Below are 9,037 nucleotides of genomic sequence, written 5' to 3' on the forward strand. Positions count from 1 at the left end.
CTGACACCTGCATAATGAGGCACTGCCTCTGACAGCAATGCACTCCCTCAGTTCTGACCCACTCAGCACTGAAGATCTAACAGTGCTTCAATATATCAGTGTTGATCCTATGAGAATGAGGCAGGCAGTCAGTGCTGAGCCTCTGATAGAGCTGCATAAAGCTCATTCCTGATGAGTTAAACATGTGCATACCCTCAATTCTGACACTGAGGCACTGCCTCAGAATGGACCATCTGACAATGATGCAATACCTCAGTTCTGACCCTCTGACAGTTCTGCAACACCTCAATCCGCACCCTTCAATCAGTAGGCACTCCCTCAATTATGAGCCCTTTGTGGGCTCGTTCTGTGACAATACCTCATTGCTTCAGTGTCAGTGCTGAGAGAGGGCCTTTTTATTCACTCATCAGTACCTAAGGCACTGGCTAATTGTCAGCAGCTCAGTTCTGAGGCAGCGTCTCTTTGACAGAGTGTCAGCACCAAGGCAGACCCTCACTGTTATGGTGTCAGAATTAAAAGATTGCCATTTCGAGGGTCTAAGAAGTGGTGTTTCAGATTAGTCAGAGGGTCTATACTGAGGCATTTCAGATCAGTCAGAGCGTGCCTCATTTTAATGCAGTAAGACTTGAGAGAATGCCTCATTGTGAGAGGGTCAGAACCAAGTCAGTGCCTCATTATTAGACACAGTCCAAAGATGTCAGTCGCTCTGTTATAAGGTGATACCTCAATGAAGGATCATTCTTGAGTGTGTGCCTCATTGTTCATGGGTCAGTACAGAAGGAGTGCCTCAAAACTGGGGAGAGCCAAGTAATTAGAGATTTGGTGCTGAGGTCAGTGCCTCATTGTTACATGGTTAGTTCTGAAGCAGGCTCACATTGCTAGAGGGTTAGTTCTGAGTGAGTATATTACTTGCACACAGTAAATACTGAGTCAGTACCTCAATGCATTGGGTTCAGAGTTGATGGAGTACAACATGATTAGAAGTTCAGTCCTGAACGATTGCAGCTCTGTCAGAGGGTCAGAACTGAGGGGGCAGTGCTTTACTGTCAGCGGATCAGTTCTGACACAGTACCTCATTGGTGGAGGATCAGATCTGAATGAGTACCACATTGTCAGAAGGTCAGTACTCAGCCAGTGCCTCAAACAGAGAGTACCCATGCAAATAAGCAGTAAAAACACCCATGTAAATTAAATCTTAAAACACAGAGGATCCTGCAAACAAACCCTAAAACAAAGAGCCTCCTGGAAATAAACCCCAAAACACAGAATGCTCTGCAAATAAACTCAAAAACACAGATGGCACTGTAATTACACCATAAGACACGGAGCTCATTGTTTCAGGGTTTTTTTTAAACAAAGACCCAACCGTAACAAAACCATGAAATGAAGATCCTCCTGTAAATAAATGCTAAAGCCTAGAGCTCACTGGAAATAAATCCTAAACTACACTGCTTTCTGCAAATAAACCTTAGAATACAGCCTTTCTATGTAAATCTTAAATCACAGAGCTCTTTGTAAATAACCCTAAAACACAGGCCTCATTGTAAATAAACCCGAAAACAGAGAACTCCCCCCCGCCAGTGTATAAGCACTGCAACACAGAGCCCCCTGCAAATAAGCCATAAAGCACAGATCTACCCTGTAAATTAAGTCAAAAACATACAGGACACTGTAAAACACAGAGACCCCTACAATTGTACACTCAAACACACAGACCCCTTTAAAAAGAACTCTAACACACATCCCCCAGGAAGTAGAGAGGAAAAGACACGGCTGAATAAAGCCGAAAACACAGCGCACCTCTTCATGCACCCGAATACTGAGCCGACCTGTAAACTATCTGTAAGACAGGGCCCTTCACAAATAAACCCTAAAAGACAGAGCTCGCGATAAATGAAGAGCGCCCTGTAAATAAACCCTAAAACACTGAGTAAAAACCCAAAAAAACTGCGGATGTTGGAAATCAGAAAAAAAATACAAAGTTGCTGCAAAAGCTCAGCAGGTCTGGCAGCATTTGTCAGCGGAAAAACAGAGCTAACCGGTTCCGGTTCGGTGACCCTTCCACAGAACCTCCCTCAGTTCTGCTGGGCTTTTCCAGAAACTTTGTTTTTGTTCCTGATTTGCAGCATCCGCAGTTATTTCAGTTTTCAATTCACCAGGCAGTCAGTAACATCAAATGGTTGTGTATCACATATTTACCAGTCAGACTCAAACACGCCAAACTCGTTCGCTCACGTGGTCTGAGAGAACAAGGTGTTGAGCCGGATGAACACAGCAGGCCCAGCAGCAGGAAGGCTGATGGTTCGGGCCTAGACCCTTCTTCAGAAAAGTGGTCACTTGTTAATCTTGTAACCTTTGCCCCTGAATATCCTGTGGTCTGCCCTGTTTACTCATATCGGTTAGCACTTAACAAGGCTTCCGGAGGCTGGCTGGTGTGTCTTTAGTGATACAGGGCCCATCGCCTTCAAATATCCTTTTGTGTGGTTTTTCTGTGACATTATATCATAAGCCTCTTTACTGTTGTACTAAATATCCTCTTTACCGAAGAACCCACAGCGCTCCATGTGACCACGATCGCGCTCTCATTCATTCATAACTTTACTGACCACTCACTAGGGTCCTCTGTTTCCTGTTACGCATTTCATTCATTCATTCATGATCTTGCCATACTTTTCACTAATAAAGGGAGACTATAAATTAAAATGTTCCTTCCACGCATTACTGCCTTTTCACAGTTTGAACTCGTGTTGCTGACAGTGTCCAAACCTGTGTCTACATCAGAGTCAATCCCTGACTATGTTAATTTTCTAATCTATTCAGAACAATATCTTCCCATCCATTGTGTCACCCGAAACTATGAATAATTATAATATTAATCAGCCCTCAACAAACGTCTCCCAGGACATGAATAGCTGGCGGGACATCAAACAAGTTTCTGCTTTACCACATCTCTGTTAGATACATATTGACTAGGGCCCGCGATCAGTTTCAGAAAGTTCCTACTCTCTCTCAAAACATCTCTTCCGTGAAATTGAGTGAGAAGAATGAGAAGGTCGGCAAGAGTGAAATCTCAAGTCCCGGCCGCGGTAATCAGGCCACTGACCTTTCTGCTGTCATCAACTGATTGTCAGCCCAATCAAATCACATCGGGTTGATAATCTTTCTGGTGTCGTCTAATTTTAAAAAAATAAAAAGGATCCACACCAGTCATTGCCCTATTTCAAATACCTCAGTCCTGTCCCTGTAAGAGCCCTCAATCCTGACCCGATTGGCAGTCAGACAACACTGCACTGACCCTCTGACCATGAGGTACTCTCACAATGAGATGTTATTGTATAACATCCCATTGATTTCTATACTTCTACAAATTAAAGTCTTTTATCTGCCTACGCACAGGGATGCAGGCACTGCCCTGAAGCTTCCTGCCCAGCTAGGAATTCAGTGTAAAACTTTTGTAACTCTTTGTCTTCCCACACATCGGTATGCAGACACTGTCTGAAGCTTCCTGACTGAATACAATTAGAATTAAACTGTGTCAAATAGGGTTCGGTGGGGAACATTTGTAAAGGTGTGAAACTTCTAAAGCATGCAATTTCTGTCGCTGACAAAGGGGCCAGGGCACTGAATTTGTGATTTCAAGTTGCCAGTGTGTCTGGTTGGAACAATCTGTCCGGATAACAACTTGAAATCGCCTCATGCCATCAGCAGCCACTTCAAGAGCAATCGATACTATATCCTGTGAAAATGGGAACTGCAGATGCTGGAGAATCCAAGATAATAAAATGCGAGGCTGGACGAACACAGCAAGTCCAGCAGCATCCTGAGATGTGCTGTGTTCATCCAGCCTCACATTTTATTATCTTCGGGACTACATCCTGGTCTTTCACGTTCTTGATGTAATAATTGTTTGGTATCCTGTCTTTGTCTGTTGTAGTAATTATTTTAGGTATCATGTCATTGTAAAATGTGTAATTATTTTATGTATCATGTATTTTGTAAAGTATGAAGAGCGGGGACTGTCCGCTGCTCGGGGAGAATTACCTGCGAGACTCCGCGCTCTGTGCCGGGTTAAGTACTGTGATTCTCCACAGCTTGTACTTGCTTGGTAATAAAAGGATTCGTGACCCTCTGACAATGAAGTGCTCCCTCAGTACTGACCCTCTGACAGTGAGGTTCTCCCTCAGTACTGACCCTCTGACAGTGAGGTTCTCCCTCAGTCGTGACCCTCTGACAGTGAGGTTCTCCCTCAGTACTGATTCTCTGACAGTGAGGTACTGCCTCGGTACTGACCCTCTGACAGTGAGGTACTCCCTCAGTACTGATTGTCTGACAGTGAGGAACTCCCTCAATGCTGACCCTCTGACAGTGAGGTACTCCCACAGTACTGATTCTCTGACAGTGAGGTACTCCCTTAGTAGTGACCATCTGACAGTGAGGTACTCCCTCGGTACTGATTCTCTGACAGTGAGGCACTCCCTCAGTACTGACCGTCTGACAGTGACGTACTCCCTCAGTACTGATTCGCTGACGGTGAGGTACCCCCTCAGTACTGACCCTCTGACAGTGAGGTACTCCCTCAGTACTGATTCTCTGACAGTGAGGTTCTCGCTCAGTACTGACCCTCTGACAGTGAGGTACTCCCTCAGTACTGATTCTCTGACAGTGAGGTACCCCCTCAGTACTGACCCTCTGACAGTGAGGTGCTCTCTCACTCCAGTACTCTCACAGTGCTGCAATAACCATCATCCAATGGTACTCCCTCAAATCTGACTCTTTGACAAAGAGGCCCTGCCTCAGAACTGACTTGCTGACTGAGGTACTAACTCAATCCGACTAATTCGCAGTGCTGCAGTGGGAGCTGTGTTTTTTCATGTTGATTTACAGTGGGCCTTCTGTTTTAGGCTTTATTAACTGGAGGTCCTGTGTTTTGGGGTTTGTTTACAGTCGCCTCTGCGAGTTTATTTGCAGGAGGCTTAGTTTAAGGGAGGATTTGCAGGGGGCACTGTGTTTCAGGATTTATTTACTCGGAGCTCTATGTTTTACACTTTATTTACAGGGACTCTGGCTTTTATGGTTTCTTTTACATTTTATTTCCTGAATGACCCTTCTTAGGATTTATTTAAAGGGGTGTCTGTGCTTGAGAGCATATTTACAGGGTTAACAAGGTGTAGAGCTGGATAAACACAGCAGGCCAAGCAGCAGCAAATGAGCAGGAAGGCTGGCGTTTTGGGCGAGACCCTTCTTCAGAAATGGTAGGGGGAGGGGGATCTGAAATAAATAGGGAGAGGGGGGAGGCAGACAGAAAATGGATAGAGGAGAAGATCGGTGGAGAGGAGACAGACAAGCCAAAGAGGCAGGGATGGAGCCAGTAAAGGTGAATGTAGGTGGGAGTTAGGGAGGAGATAGGTCAGTCCAGGGAGGATGGACAGGCCAAGGGGGCAGGATGAGGTTAGTAGGTAGGAGATGGGGCTGGGTTTTGAGGTGGGAGGAATGACAGGTTAGGGACCCTGTACCCCAATGGTGTCAATGTGGACTTGACAAACTTCAAAATCTCCCCTCCCCGACCGCATTCCAAAACCAGCCCAGCTGGTCCCTGCCTCCCTAACCTGTCCTTCCTCCCACCTATCCCGTCCTCCCACTTAATTTCTCCTCTATCCGTCTTCTATCGGCCTCTCCTCTCTCCCTATTTATTTCACAACCCCCTTCCCCTCCCCCATTTCTGAAGAAGGGTCTCGGCCCGAAACGTCAGCTTTCCTGCTCCTCTGTTGCTGCTTTTCCTGCTGCGTTCATCCAGCTCTTCACCTTGTGACCACAGTCACAATGATCTTTAATTGTAAACTAATCTGTCATATTATTTGATCTGTTAAGGTTACAATGGTTCCCGTGCCTCCTATGGAATACACAGATGCTCTCCCTCAGCTCTGTCTCTGGGAATGCAAAGCTGCTTTCTTCCACGCTACCCTCAGAGATAACACCAGCTTTAAACCTAAGCCTAGCCTCAGCCCTAATGTTCACACTTGCATAAACATGAAACCTAGCCTCAGCCCTAAATCTTATTTACTGGGGGCTGTGCGTTTATGGTTATGTACTTTATGTACTTGAGCTCTGTGCTTTAGGTTTTATCTAACTTGGGTTCTGTGTTTAATAAGAACCAAAAGAACTGTGGATGCTGTAAATCAGGAACAAAAACAAAGTTGCTGGAAAAGCTCAGCAGGTCTGGCAGCATCTGTGGAGGAGAAAAACGAGTTCACTTTTCAGGTCCAGCAACCCTTCCTCAGAATGGAAGGGTACCCAGGCTCGAAAAGTTAACTCATTTTTCTCCTCCACAGATGCTGTCAGACCTGCTGAGCTTTTCCAGCAACTTTGTTACTGTGTTTAATAGTTTATTTACAGAAGGTTCTGTGCTCTAGGTTTTATTTACAGGAGGTTCTGTGTTTTCGGGCTTTTTACAAGGGACTCTGTGTTTTAGGAAAATTTACGAGTGGCTCTTTGTTCTGAGTTTCTTTTTTCCAGTGATCTCCGTGTTTTAGGGAATATTTACAGTGAGCTCTGATTTAGAGCTTGTTTACAGAGGGCACTGTGTTTTAGGGTTTATTTACAGCTAGCTTTGCGTTAGGGTTTACTTACAGGGAGCTCTCTGATTGAGGGTTTGTCGGTAGTGAGATCTGTGTTTAGGGTTTATTTACAGTGAGATCTGTGTTTTTAGAGTTTATTCACAGGGTTTTCTGTATTTCATGGTTTATTTACAGGGTTTTCTGTGTCTTTGGGTGTGTTTACAGTGATCTGTGTTTTAGGGTTTATTTACAGTGAACTCAGCGTTACAGGGCTTATCTTCAGGGCCCTCTCTTTTTTGGGCTGATTTACACGGTACTCTGTGATTTAGGGCATATTTACCGGAAACTCTGTGTTTTAGGGTGTACATACATATTCGAGGGTCAGTATGGAGGGAGTGCCAGGCATCAGCCCTCACCCTAACCTCAGCCCAAACCCTAACCTTCACCATTGGCCTAACCCTAACCAGAACAGGAAAGAGCCTAAGGGGCCAAATTGTGGGTACGCACCCTTAAATGGAAGGAGAGGGGCACCTTCTTCCCCCTCTCCCCCAACCCCACCTACACCCCAACCCCCACACCCACACCCTATCCCATCCCCCATCCCAAAACCCTATTCACACTCCCCCTCTACTTTTTATTCGAAAGAGGAATCCAAAATTAGCGGTGTGCACCCATAATCCCTATTTCTGCGGGTGCGGGAATGCTAGATAACCCCCAGATTAGGGTTGCGCCAAAATAAAAGCAGCCTCTGGCACCCTCTCGCCGTGCCCCCCCCACCCCGCAACCTGACCTTTATGATAAGGGGTGGGTGCCTTCCGCCTTTAAAGGGTTGGTTTGTCGGGAGGGCGGAGATGGGGAACCGATGCTGCCTTTCGGGGACCGAGCCGGCAGATCGCAGCAAAGATGAGCACCACCACGGGAGGGCCGCCAGGGGGCTGCAGTCACAAGAAACATCGCATGGGCCCAAGCTATGCCTGCCTTTTTGTGGGTTGCATGGAACAGTCCCTCTTCCGGAGCGACACTGGCCCGAAACCCACCTCTTCCTCAATAACTTAACGACTGTATCGGCGTCGCCTCGTGCTCCCACCAGGAGCTTGAACAGTTCATCACTTCACCAACACCTTCCACTCCAACCATAAGTTCACCTGGACTATTTCTAATACCTGTTCACCTGGACTGTTTCTAATACCTGTCTCACCTTCCTGGACCTCTCTGTTTCCATCTCCGGCAACCACCTAGAAACTGATATCTATTTCACCGACTCCCACAGCTACCTAGAATACATCTCCTCCCACCCACCTTCCTGCAAAAATAACATCCCCTGTTCTCAATTCCTTCACCTCCACCACACCTGCTCCCAGGATGAGGCATTCCACTCCAATACATCTCAGGTTTCCTAATATTTCAAGGACCGCAAATCCTCCCCACGACTCCCACAGTGGTCGAGAACGCCCTTGACCGCGTCTCCCACATTTCCCGTAATTCATGCCCCCTCTCCGCAATAACAACCAAAACACAATCCCCCTCATCCTCACGTACCACGCCACCAACCTCTGGATCTAACGTATCATCCTCCAACCATCATCTTCAATCCGACTCCACCAAAGACATATCTCCCTCCCCACCCTTATCTGCTTTCTGGAGGGACCACTGTCTCTGTGACTGCCTTGTCTGCTCCGCACTCCCCTCCAGCCCCAATACAGCTGGCACATTGTTCCCTGCAACTGCAAGAAGTGCTACACCTGCCCCTATACCACTCCCCTCACTCCCCATCCCAGGCCCTAAGAACACTTTCCACCTCAAGCAGATGTTCACTTGCACATCTGCCAATGTGGTCTCCTGCATCCACTGCTCGCGTTGTGGCATCCTCTGCATTGGGGAAACCAAGTGGAGGCTTGGGGACCGCTTTGCAGAATACCTACACTTAGTTCGCACTGAACAACTGCGCCTCCCAGTCGCGAACTGTTTCAACACCCCCTCCCATTCCTCAGACGACATGTCCATCTTGAGCCTCCTGCAGTGCCACAACGATGTCACCCAAAGGTTGCAGGAACAGCATCTCATATTCCGCTTGGGAACCCTGCGGCCCAATGGTGTCAATGTGGGCTTCATAAGCTTCAAAATCTCTCCTCCCCCACCGCATCCCAAAACCAGCCCAGCTCGCCCTTGCCTCCCTTCCCTTGTCCTTCCTCCTACCTCAAGCCCCAACCTCCGTCTCCTACCTACTAACCTCATCCCGCTCCCTTGACCTGTCCATCCTCCCTGGACTGACCCAGCTCCTTCCTACATCCCCATCTACCCTCACCTTTACTGGTTCCATCCCCACCTCTTTGACCTGTCTGTCTCCTTTCCACCTACCTTCTCCTCTATGTATCTTCTATCCGTCTCCCCCTCTCTCTCGTTATCTCAGAACCTCCTTCCCCTTCCCAATTTCTGAAGAAGCATCTAGGCCTGAAACATCAATCTTCCTGCTCCTCTGATGC

The sequence above is a fragment of the Stegostoma tigrinum genome, unplaced genomic scaffold (assembly GCF_030684315.1).
Source record: "Stegostoma tigrinum isolate sSteTig4 unplaced genomic scaffold, sSteTig4.hap1 scaffold_167, whole genome shotgun sequence".
Taxonomy (NCBI): Eukaryota; Metazoa; Chordata; class Chondrichthyes; order Orectolobiformes; family Stegostomatidae; genus Stegostoma; species Stegostoma tigrinum.